At 44.7% G+C, this 12,565-nt stretch overlaps 2 long non-coding RNA genes across 6 annotated transcripts; both read right to left on the bottom strand.

Moving 5' to 3' along the window:
- Positions 1-385: 385 nt before the first annotated feature.
- LOC146202827 (uncharacterized) lies at positions 386-9,684 on the bottom strand. Of its 5 annotated transcripts, none has more exons than XR_014703765.1 (4): positions 9,520-9,684; positions 8,675-8,782; positions 3,607-3,676; positions 386-590 (listed from the first exon to the last, which is right to left on the bottom strand). It is a non-coding gene; the product is annotated as an uncharacterized LOC146202827 (long non-coding RNA). The 5 variants fall into 5 exon arrangements; XR_014703766.1 differs by lacking the exon at positions 9,520-9,684 and adding an exon at positions 8,890-9,509; XR_014703767.1 differs by lacking the exon at positions 3,607-3,676 and having other exon boundaries at positions 9,520-9,663.
- On the bottom strand, positions 4,928-6,052 carry LOC146202828 (uncharacterized). The gene is made up of 2 exons (XR_014702319.1): positions 5,587-6,052; positions 4,928-5,414 (listed from the first exon to the last, which is right to left on the bottom strand). It is a non-coding gene; the product is annotated as an uncharacterized LOC146202828 (long non-coding RNA).
- Positions 9,685-12,565: the final 2,881 nt, after the last annotated feature.

Here is a 12,565-nt window from a genome sequence, read left to right as displayed (position 1 = left end):
TTTCTGCTCATCTGCAAAATACTGAATTAAACCAATCTTATGCAATTCAACAAACACCGCCCACTTTGTCTTTTTATCATCAGTCCCTGTCTGCAGTTCGAAATATCTTCTTTAGGCTTACCTCTAAAAATTGTCTACGAAACATATCTGTGAACTTTTCTTACTTCACTGGTTTTGAGGATTATTTCCCGTCTCAAAAGGAATAACAAATACATGTGGTTCTATGACACACACAGTAAATACTTACCTTTCTAGGTAGGTTACAAAAGGGGAGTAATGCAGAAGGTAGGCAGTCTAAACATAAATGAGTGTGTCAACATGGTGTTTTGGCACTGGAGTGCTTATTACTTCAATCATGTGCGTTAATAATGAATGAAAAGGCATATAAGTAGGAATACTTTATTTTGACACAGAAGCTATGGCCAACGTGTGTGTGTTGCCATTACGCTCGTAAGTTAAGTGCAGACTTGTGAGTACACTGTTGAGCCAGCAGCACAGGGAGCAGTCAACTTGGGCCAGGGAATGCCATGCTTTGAAAGGTGGGCAGCTGTTGTGATCTCTCGACTAGTATCAGTCACATGCAGGATCGGCTGTCATAGGGAGAAAAAAAAGAATGCAAGCTCAGAATAATAACAAAACACCCAGAGAAACTCAGAGACGTACCAAATTTAAATAAAAAGATAACAGGACTGCAGACTATGCAGCAGCTCATATATTCCAATATTGGATTTGCATATGGTCACTACACCCTCAAAAAGGAAAGAAGCACAAATGCTGAATTCATGACTCGTCAAAGGAACCAGACAAAAAGAAAAGTGTGCACCCTGTAGCATAGCTCAAGAATGAGAAAAGTCAAAACAGCAAAAAGGTTACCCCAAGTAAGGCCAGTACTAGTGCTCTCTGCATGTGTGTGACAATGTATCACTGCAGTGTACATGCACAGCAGAAATGGACACCATAGGTGGTAAAGAACTGATATGAAGTTATCAACACTGGCCGCAGACATTAGAACAGACAGCTGATTGTGCTTTGGTATAACGCAAGCGTGCGGGCTTTGGTAGGTTGCGAAGCATATAAATAAACGTTGAGACATCTTGAAAACCATGTGTGCACATTTTCATTTGCTGCTGCATCCAAGAAGTTTCGCTTGCACTGTTCATTAGACGACATGTGTTGCTCTCGGATTGTAGCGTTTGTCGACTACACAGCATGATTCCAGAATTGCGACTGACTCAGCTGTGAACATTTCATTTTTCTAAACTTGCGAAATCCTTCCTATGGGCTGTGAAAAAAAATGAGGAACTGTTCCACCGAAATGTAGTCGCTGGCCCTCTATAACGCACATGATGGTAGCCATAAGTCATTTTGTGCCAAACAGTAATTTCCATACAAGTAACAAAAAGTTCTCAAACTATGTGACAGGACCATAGCTATTTACTTTGAGGGTGGCCACAGCAAACAGGCAAAAACTACAAGATGGCCAAATCCCTCACCGAACTACAGCACCACAACAGTTGCTACAATGCTAGCATCATAAAACCTCTGGCTGTCTTTGATATATGGTCCTCATCACAAAGACACCAGTTCATGTTGTTAAGGAGGCTGTCCATGAGCATCTTACTTCTCAAAGCAGCTAAACGTATTGCAAACAGAGACCAACACTTTACCAACAGCAGCACTACTAACATTCAGTGTGTTAATGGAGTATAGACACCCTGAAACAGAGAAGACAAAAATTCAATTATAAATTATTTAGCGGTTGAAGATAAAAACCAGGTGATGATCTGTACACAGTAATGTTTTGCATGTCATTAACAAGCAAAATGCGATCAAAATTAGGTGCATATGCTCCTGTAAGATGAAGTGCTGCACTGGCCTAGCCCAAGCAGTGCGAGTACCTCCAGTCAAAACGCTTTCAAGTGCCATCATCCATGAGATGGTTGCCCAATAGCAATCGGAATTTTCATAATGCAGCGTTCCTTATCTTCGGCCAGCATTTTTCACTCTTCCCAATGGATGCAACCCTTCCCAAAACTCCAAATTGAAGACATCAATTGAGTCATGCAGAATTGTCAATAATGACCTGAACCACAAACCAACTTGGAGAGGTGGAAGCAGGCTAGAGCACTTTGAAGCTATAAAACAGGAGTTTTGAAGCATTCAAATTGTTTTGGAGCACGTTTCTAAAGTCAAAAGATTTTATTAGCTGAATTTTTTATACCTGGCATACCAAAATAACCTATCTGATTCCTTTTTATTCAAAGATCAATGCATTGGTGAAAATACAAGACTAACAGCCAAAACATGTACAGATGTTTAAAATAACACAAATGACCTTAGCAACAATTTGGAACAAACTAGTAGAAAATGCAATGCTTGTTTCTATACTTGATGCCCGAACGATAAGTTTGACTAAAAACATGATTCTTTTAGCTTGAGAAATGTGGACTATACCACTATGATGTGCTCAAGCACCACTAGACTAGTTCGGAGTTCACATCAATAAGCAGCACATTTCCACTCCCTATCTTGTGCATATAATTTTTTTCATCCCATGCCTGTTCTGATAAAATTTCCAAGGCACTGGTCAGTAATCCCTTCAGTAAGGATAGACTGCCCTCAAGGATAGCCCTTTCCTCCTTCAGATGCCCTACTCCATGGCTTTCTGTCAGTGGCTTCTCATGTTTTCGCTTGAGTGGCACCGGAGCTTCCTTAATTTTAACATGTTAATGATAGGCCCTCCATGCCTGCCCAACACTTGTGACATTTCTAATGATTGACACCTTCATGGTGTCACACCCATAATACTGTATGTTTTTGTCTGACGTATGTTCGACAAGCTTATTATTAACAAAGAGGTTCAATGAAATAGATCTACGACTGCCAGAAACGAGGCTCATGCTGGTCTGGCTTATGAGATTTGATGTCCCAAAGCAACACAGGCTATGAGAGGCTCATGCTCTTCTATTTAGCAGAAAAGGAAAAATATATAAAGGCCCTGTTACGACACAGGTATGCAAACGAACAGAATGAAATTGAGGAAAGCATGTAATTAACTAATAAAAACAAAATCTGCATTGGTGATGAACGGTAATTAGCAGTGTATCTACTCTCAAATGAGAAATAACTCATTGCAAACTAGGAAAACAAAACAAAAACAAGAAACATGCCACTGTTGAGGTCCGAGACCTCCACATTATGCATCCCATGCTTTACAAACTAGCTACAATAATGGCTGTGCAATCTTTTACTTTCAAGTTATGTTGCATGTATCCCAACATAGACAGCGTTCACCAGTGCTAAACTAAACCACAGCAGCAGACGTAGGAATGCCCTGTAAATACAGCAACAAGATTAACGACTGGGCGAGTTGGTAATCATTCATTTTAAACCAGCCAAAAGACAAGAAACAGAGAAGCCAGACTCATCTCGTTCGCTTCTATTCTCTGTCTTATCCTTTGGCTGGTTTAAAATGAAATACAGCAAGTGCCAAGTAGAACATGATGTGGAGCATGGTGTCTGAAGGGTTGTGTATGAACGAGCCGCGTCGGCGCGGCACGCCACTGCTCGTAGTGTGCCCAACCTCCGACAGGCAGCGAGACTCACGGATTCGGGCAGTATGGCCAGTGTGACTCTTTCGTCTTCCCATGATAACTCTACACAAGTTAGAAATTCGCTGAAAAAAAAATGTATTAGTTTAGGCCGTTTACAGTCTCTAAACACACCACGAAATATGTCAGCTGTATTGCATTCCGCTTCTGCTTAAGGGGGGACATGGCTCTTAAAATTATTTTCCAATTTTTGACCAAATTTGATAAAACCTGGCATTCTGATTCGGTTTCTTGTACTGATTTCAAACATGCAACCATTTTTCCAACTGGCCAATTAGTTCAAGAAATAATGAAATTAATTGTTCATAATTTGCAGAAACAATGAAAAAATAACAGCACTACAAAAAATTCACATGGACACTTTGCTAGGTACTAGAAAGCGTAATGAATACAATGTTAGGAGCATTTGTTTTTTAAAAAAATATTAGCGATGTTATAGCAGTTCAAAGTTTTCAATTTTGCTCTAAATCAGACAGGAAGGCATTCACATTTGGAGCAGTGAATTCTGAACTGCTATAACATCGCTAATATTTGTTATACAAAAGTGCGCGTAACATTGTATTCGTTATGCTTTCTAGTACCTAGCAAAGTGTTCATGTGAATTTTTTGTAGTGTGGTTATTTTTTCATTGTTCCCGGAAATTATGAACAATTTCATTTTATCTTTTGAACTAATTGGCCAATTGAAAACAATTATATATTTGAAATCAGTGCAAGAAACTATATCAAAATACCAGGTTTTATCAAATTTGTCGAAAAACGCAGGAAAAATAGCTTCAAGAGCCATGTCCCCTGTTAAGGATGGCGACAACGAGACGAGCGCGAGAGCTGCCGCTTTCAACTATTGTGACAAGAATTCCCTACCGGAAAGGAACGCGGGGTGTTTGGCCAGACGGCGACAGCAGCCCAAGTCGGGCCATCGGGAAACAAAAAAGGTTCAAGTGAATCCCGGCGTCTTCCCGCCTGGGTCAGTACCCTCAAGCCGGCCACGCAGTCATCCCCTTAGTCTGGCCGACAGCGCGTAACGGCCCTTGCAACGCAGACGGTGTGGCCCAGACCAAAAGGCGCCGAGCTCCTCGCTAGTAATCTACACTACGCTTTTCCAATTCGTCTTGCCGACGGCGCGCAGTGGCGCGTTCGACATGGTTCGACGCAGGAGTGCCCCCGACAATGGGACGCAGACAGGCGCCGATCGACGCAGGTGTGTGCCAGACTGTGAGACGCCGGCAGTCAGCGAGCTCGTGTGCTGCCCTTTACACTGCCACAGCGGCTTCCTCCTTCCCCACCAAGTCTAAACTTTCGAGGGGGCCTCGGGAAAAAAAAAAAAAAAAAGCAATCGGACTTCTTGTGAGGAGGCTTTAATATTTAGACACCGCGTGCAGCAAGATATAACTGATTAAAATCTCGAGGAAACGCAAAGTAGCCAATTGCATGCGTATGTAGTCTTCACGCCATGCCAAAACGGCCGTTCGTCAAGCGTAGGTATCACCTCCGTCAAAGAAAGAGAAAGCCAATATTCTTCTCGAATTAATGTATCTGTGAACTGGAGGCGACGGTGGTAGAAGAAAGACAAGAAGCTCAGGCAGCGTGTCCGCCCTGTGGTGTGCAAGAGGTGCTGTTATATCATAGCTATATTTATCGCACCGCCGCCAGGGCCAGCATGTGTTCTGGCTGCAATGCTCTTCGCTGATTCTGCATGTAGAAGGTGCCCCCCGCCTCCAATTTCCCCTGTCGAGAAAGATGGCGCCATTGCGGCAGCAAGACTGTATCTGTGGCTGAGGCGTCCCGAGTGTTGAACAGCAACCTTGGAAACTCATTTTGATCGGAACAGCGCGCACTAAGACACAGACAAGAAGAGAGACACGACACGACACACACGACACACGTGTGTGTCGTGTCTCTCTTCTTGTCTGTGTCCTAGTGCGCGCTGTTCCGGTCAAAATGAGTTACCAACTTGCCCAAGCATCTGTTTTAACCTTGGAAAAGGCCACACCTCATAAAGCGTTCAGACGTTGGCCCTTCCCAGTGGTTTGTATGAGGCTTCCAGTTCCTAGTCTCTAGTGGTATACAAAACTGATCATATGCGGAAGCACCTTATCGCAGACCAGACTGTCTGTGCTCGCTGATAGCTGAAACAGCCTCATCCAGCGCTATACTAATTTATTAGGCGAACGCCACGCAGCACCACACTAGAGTAACCCGCACATGGCATTTTACGCTTTAAAACATGCAAGAGCGGTGTTTGACTGCTGCTCTTCAGTCACAGAGGGGAGTAATTTCATATATTCGTTTGAATCGTCCAATGTGGCCGGCGCATGTCTAATTGTTTATGACATTAATCGACTCATTTAATCATTGCTCATTCAAGATTTATCTTATTTCAACGTCAAGGAGATTTCTAAACTCTATCAAGCCTTTGCGGCTATTTCTGTTGTGAGACGTTCCAATCAACAGCTCAAAATGAAAACCATACCTACGTTTGGTTTTGAATTTTCTCACAACGAAAAAAAAAAAAAAAAAAAAAAAGTGTACATGACATAAAAAAAAAAAAAAAAAGAACTAACAAAAGAGCTATGTCTGGAGTAATGGTCCCAAACCGGCTCAAGGTATGAGGACGCCGTAGCACAGGCGTGCGGATTACTTCGGCCACATGGGGTTCTTCAATGAAACTCATCTATAAGCATATGCCTGCCATGCTTTCAGCTCCGACCGAAATGCTGTCTCCCAATTAGGATCAGACTAGGGTATCCCAGCTCAGTACTCGAGAGCTTTAATGACTAAGCCACCGCGGTGTCATAATAAGTAAATAAATAAGCTATGAAGACTAAACCTTTTTCTCGGAGCTTAGCATGGTTATTTCATCCGTTTCGTTGCTGCGACGCCGCAGATGTGTATTTTACTCTGACAAAGTGACTATAAATCGGACATGGCTCTCTGTGTACAAGCCCGAATCCGGATTGGGCCCGCACGTTTAAGCCCACCCCGGGTCCAGCAAAAATGTTCATGAGTCGGCCCAGACGGCCCGTGGGCTGAGCCGCACCCGGCTTTTGGGCCGGCCCATGCACACGCAGTGTCGTGTGAAGCACGTGCTACCTTCACCTGACACTTCTACAGAAGGTTTGACGATTTTTTCGGTTCCTGGGGCTGCCTTTCAGTGGGTCACTTTCTACTTTTCGAAGTCTGAAAGGTAGGCAAGGCCGGCAGAGAATATCGTGGGAACCGCTTCCTTTGCTAGCAACGCGCAACGCTTTGCAGCACATGCCCATTTAACTCTGTCATCCATGTTTTGGACACAAACCTGGGCTCCAAATGCTCCTCACAAACAGTAACTGTATAGCTCGGTCCTATCTTGGTATGCCGGCCGCCATAGCTGAAGCTGTTCGACATCTTTTCGCATCGAAAAAAGCTGACATTTTTCAATGCAGAATACGTAGCCTGTATCGCAGTGGAGAACAATGCACTTTTTTCCATATTACATTACAACTTAGAATATACCATGACCAAAGAAAGGCGTGGAGCGGGGGCGTCAGCGAAAATTGAGAACTGACTGTCATTCCTTGCGGCAACCAGCGAACCCGCAGCCGCCAACAGTCAACGCAGCCTCTCTGCAGCCTACAGAAGTCAGCGCATCGGTATTGCCACTTACTGTTCGGTGCGGAGCAGCCCGCTCACGCACTTCTATTCTAACACCATGATGCGGAGGTTGTACGTCCGGGCCGACCAATGGCATATGGTAGTTTTTTGCTTGACAATTACCTCAGACAAACTCATTATGAAATATCCATTGATAGCCACGCCATTATGGGCATAGAGCAGCAGTCTCAAACTCATATTGCTACGTGGGCCGCATTGACAAAGCCTTTTCTCTCATGACCCAGGAGCCAAAAAAGAACAAAACAACAGGAAGCAAAGTACAATAAATAACGATAAAATGAACAAAAATAAGCAAAACTTCTTTTTTCCAGACCAAGCCCTTCCATTATTGCAAAAGAAAAGCAACGTGTGCTCCTTTCCGCTTGAATGCCGGACAAAAGCAGCTTCAGGATCGCTCGGAGAGAGATACTGAAATGACATACCTGTTAATAAATACCACACTTATAATCCTCAGCAAGAAAAAGAAAAGCACACTTGGAAATAAAAGAAAAGGCAGGATGACCGGCTCCTTGCTTTTGAAGGCATAGTGATGTCAAATGAAAGTTCATGCAGATTAAGTGGTCAACGCCTTATCCAAAATGAATGCATACTAACTGGGTACTAAGTCTGAGCTTATTTTAGTTCGAAATTAGGGCTAGTGGTAATGCTTTCAAAACGCCGGCTGAAAATTGAGCTGGGCAGACTGCATCATGCAGCTTCGCTGGCCGTGCTCCAAGACCCCTGGCATAAAAGGATCATCTCTGATGAGCGGAAAGAGACTGCCCGGCGCTGCTGCGCCAGAAGATGCAGGAGATGACAAAGCAAGTGAGTGCGAGGGCGTGCTCACAATTCTTGCTGCTACAGTGAGCCTCATTTGCTAGGCTGCTTTGATTAATGTGAAGCAACCCTGCCACAATCGGCTAGTAGGCATATCGGTGCCCGGAGAAGCTGTCACTGTTTTTAGCTGCTCAACGGCCCTGATAGTAACCGAATAAATAAATAAAGTTCTTGCAGCAACTTTGTTACACGCACAAAAAAGCGACACAACCAATCTGTGCAGGAATACCATTCGTTAAAGAAGGCAGCTTTGCTAGTTTCTCACAGCGAATTGAGAAGACAATATAGCGTGGTTTGATCTTCCATCTCGTGCAAACATTTCTTTGTTTTTGGAGCTAGTCTGGTTTTCTTAGTCTGAATGTCTGAATCAACTGTTACATTGCACACTGTTTGCGATGCATTAATTGCAGCTGAGGAAGAAAGGCTGCAAACTACAAGCTGGACACCGCAGCTGCAGGAAGCTGCAGGGATGCGTGCTTGTTCGATTCATTCATGCACTCTATGCAAACTGGTGACCTGCCCCGTGTAAAAGTTAAAACAAATGACCAGTCCCGGTGGCACAGCAATTGTTTTGAAATTAAGTACAGGGCTCACCTTGTGGCGTTGGAGCATAGGCTGCCTCCGCCTTTCATAGTCCCCTTTGTTCAGCCTCAGCAACCAGCAAGCCCATGATAGACTCCAAAACACATATCAGGAAGGTCCCTGCGTACCAAATATTAGACGTCAGCATATAAGCGATGTTTACACACACAAAAGAAATTAAGACAAGTACATGTTGATGCACTTTAAACACAAGGCGAATCGCTTACCTCACCGTAATTAGAAAGGGGCCTTGCATACATTTGACAGTGCGCAGTCATAAAATGAGGTATGAAATCATTATTCTACACCGCGTCATAGCAATGAGAGTCACACAAAGGGTCACGTCGCACAAATGGTTAGTACGTCGTGGTGCACCGAAACAAAAGCTTCCCACACAGGCCTGTGTGAACCTCGCCTTTCCTGCTTCTACGCGTTGTTTTGTCATGTCCTAGTATCTCCCTAAGTCCCTCCATCAGCTCAAAGACGTTACAACCACTGACTATTCATCCAGACCGCTGAGGAAAGCTTACCCAAGTTTCCCGCCGTTTTCAGGCGCACGCAAGACTGGTACAACAGGCGTGTTTTACATGACTGAGACTTTCGTGCGGTTGGCCTAATAAACGGTATCTAACCGTATGTTCCTTGGTGTCGAACTACGTTGAGCTTTCGATTGAAACTTTCTACAATAAACCTTTGGGCCGTTCGGGCCCACTGCCGGCCAAGCAGGCTCAATGGTCGTCAACAGAACATTCGGGCGCAGGGAAGTTGAAAACTAAATGTAGAGTTCCAGACAACGGGCAATGACTCAATACATGCATACTGAAATATCTAAAAAATAGAAAAAATTGCTTACGTACCGTACAACACGAGAGCGCACGGCTGGCACGGCGACGCAGCTCCCACGGCTCCGACGACGACCAGCCATTCTGCTACTAAAAACAACCACCAACCCACAAAACAATAGCCGGACGTGACGTTTTTCTTAAACCGGATAAGACGTCATGGGTTGCAGCAAGCATTTTGCTTCTGCAACCCGGTTGCAGCCTTTCGCTGCTGCAACCGGGTACCGAAAGGCTTCATGGGTTGCAGCAAGCATTTTGCTTCTGCAACCCGGTTGCAGCCTTTCGCTGCTGCAACCGGGTCGTTGGCCCGCCTGGGTGGTGCAGTGGTAAGACGCCCGACTACTGTGCCGGAGTTCCCGGGTTCGAACCCGACCGCGGCGGCTGCGTTTCGATGGAGGCGAAACGAAGAGGCGTCGTGTGCTGTGCGATGTCAGCGCACGTTAAAGATCCCCAGGTGGTCGAAATTACTCCGTAGCCCTCCACTACGGCTCCTCTTTCTCTCTTTACACTTTCATTCCCACCCTCCTCCCTTCCCCTACGGCGCGGTTCGGGTGTCCACAGAGCAAGTGTGACAGTTACTGCGCCTTTCCCTTCCTGTGAACCAATTTAACTTATTTTATTTATTTAGCAACCGGGTCGCAGCAGACGGCGCCGTAACTGCTGGCTAAGGGCTAAGTGCTACAAGGTATATATGTATATATTCTACTTCCGCCATGAGTGCTAGCACGTGTTTCCTACGCTATGGAGTAATATCAATATCGTATATCTCATGGCGGCACTGAAGCCTGAAGGAGTGAAGCGTGAAGCGTGCGAGGCTGATACTGCTGATACTTATCACCTAGACTACCTACACTGCTTACACGTCATGAAATGGAAACACGAAAAAACGTTATCCATTTTTTCTATTTAAATTAAACCGTAACTTCCTAGAAGCTTCGTTAGTCCCTCAAATCGTACACCAAATGACTTCCAGAAAAAGCTTCATGATAAATATTGGCGGCATGGCAGCCAGTGCAGCCAGCACTAGCCGACTAGCCGTTGATGCCATCTGCTAATTAAAAACATATAATTGAACTCACTTAAAGCACTGTGCATTCAAAGTTATCGCTTAATTTGTATACAATAGCTGTTCAGCCCATGCGCAAAAGTTTACAGCTGCTTCAGTATGGTCTTTTTTATGGTCTGTACCAGTCTGTACGGCATGTACTGGTACGCCTACATCTGACGCACCATTCTGGCATGTGTAAGTCATAATTTAGTTGAATGTGGAGGAACTCGATATATATTTGTAACTGCATGATATGCTGTCTGTATAGATATATGCTACGTCTTAAAAAGACACTCAGCGAATGCACGCATATGTAGTACATACATTGACCTTGGTACATATTCACCCCCCCCACCTTCCACCACTTGCCAACTGACTGAGGTTCTGTGCGCTTTTATTGTCCCGGGAAAAAAAAGTGAATGGATATGAAAATCGATAAAAAGGGGTGATTCTCTCACTTCGCATGGCACATTTTGTTGCGGCTAATCTGCCAACAGCAAATGGATTCGGCGAATTGCACAGAAGAATACGTATTTATTAACTTGAAGTCTATGTCGAAAATGTACTAACACTTTCGAAGTTTTTATGCATGGTATGCATAAATGCAATGAATATGTGATGCTCCAACACATATATGTTTTGCATGGTCTAATTCATACTGTACGGGTATCGGGATCCGGTAAAAACGTCCTCGGGAAAAAAGTGCCCGGAGTAAATGTCCCCGGAAAAAAATGTCCCTGGAAGAAATGTCCCTTTTTGCGAAGTAGGAAAAAAATGTCCCCGAACGGGGACTGCAGTCCTGCAAATTTCCCCGTGGCGATGCTGCAATGAATGATGTATATGTTAACTTTATTACATCGGTTTCAGCTGTCGGCTTGGAGGTGACGGCGAACATCGAACTGGTGCGGAAAGATTAGTTAATTGTGGTTTAACTCTGGTTAACCCTAATTGAATTGCGATAAGCAACGGCGGAAGCTTCTTCGCCTGCTACATTAATTCCTCTATCACGCCCTATCACTGAAAGTGCCACTTAAGCTCATCCTTTAAGAGTATGACGCGGGAGCTTAAGTTACCATCGTTTTCTTCTTCGTCTTCTGCTCCTCCTCCTCAAGGTAAAACATGGCTTGTTCAAGGTAAACAAGGTAAAGCGTGGCCTCCACCGGGACCACGCGCCGGCTCGAAACCTGGCGCAGTATTGCTATTAAAAAAAAAAAAAAAAAAAAAAAAAAACCCGATGACGGCGGTAGTACAGTGAAAGCGCCTCGTCTATTTGCGGGGGAAATGCGAGCTGACCACCGGCTTTACCGGACCAGAAGATTGGAGCGATGCTTTGGAGTGGGCAGGGTGCACGACCCGTTAATCTTCGCCAGCTGCCTACACTGTCATCACGTCCTTATCGTACCATTCTACACCATCAACAGATGAACGGTTGAACCTCGTCACCAGAAGGTCTGGGAGATAATTCTAGTGACGTTTTCTGCTTTGGGCGGTTCCCCGAGACTACCACGCACCGATCCCCTTGTAACTTTCTCAGTGGGCGGTATTACCACTGATTAGGCGTGTCTTAATGATTGCGTACCGAGCCATGCTCGGAGCCCCGCAACGTGTGAAGAGGCGGGTGGCTCTTTCACCATGCATGCTTTTACGCAGTTCTTGTAAACATCTCGGGCGCTGAGAGGACACATGTTTCAAATGATGAGTACATTTAACTCAAAGCCAAGAAAGAATGGCATAAAATGCGTGCTTTGTTTTTTTTTTTTTCATGTGAGTTCCGGAAGAAATCATTTTTAGTTCCATTTTTTGCATTGGGGTCGTTATTTTCGTATGATTGCTGATTCTTCAGGGGCCGTTTCTTCCGGGGACGTTTTTTCCAGTGCCGTATCTTCCGGGGACCTTTTTTCTGGGGAGGCTCCATCGAAACGTAGCCGCCGTGGTCGGGTTCGAAACCGGGAACTCAGGTAGTAGTCTGTTGTCTTACCAACGACCTACATATGTGGTCTTACCACTGCGCAC

This window comes from Amblyomma maculatum, chromosome 1 (genome assembly GCF_055883805.1).
Source record: "Amblyomma maculatum isolate TAMU_Amacu chromosome 1, ASM5588380v1, whole genome shotgun sequence".
Taxonomy (NCBI): Eukaryota; Metazoa; Arthropoda; class Arachnida; order Ixodida; family Ixodidae; genus Amblyomma; species Amblyomma maculatum.
This window is presented reverse-complemented; position numbering and strand designations above follow the sequence as displayed.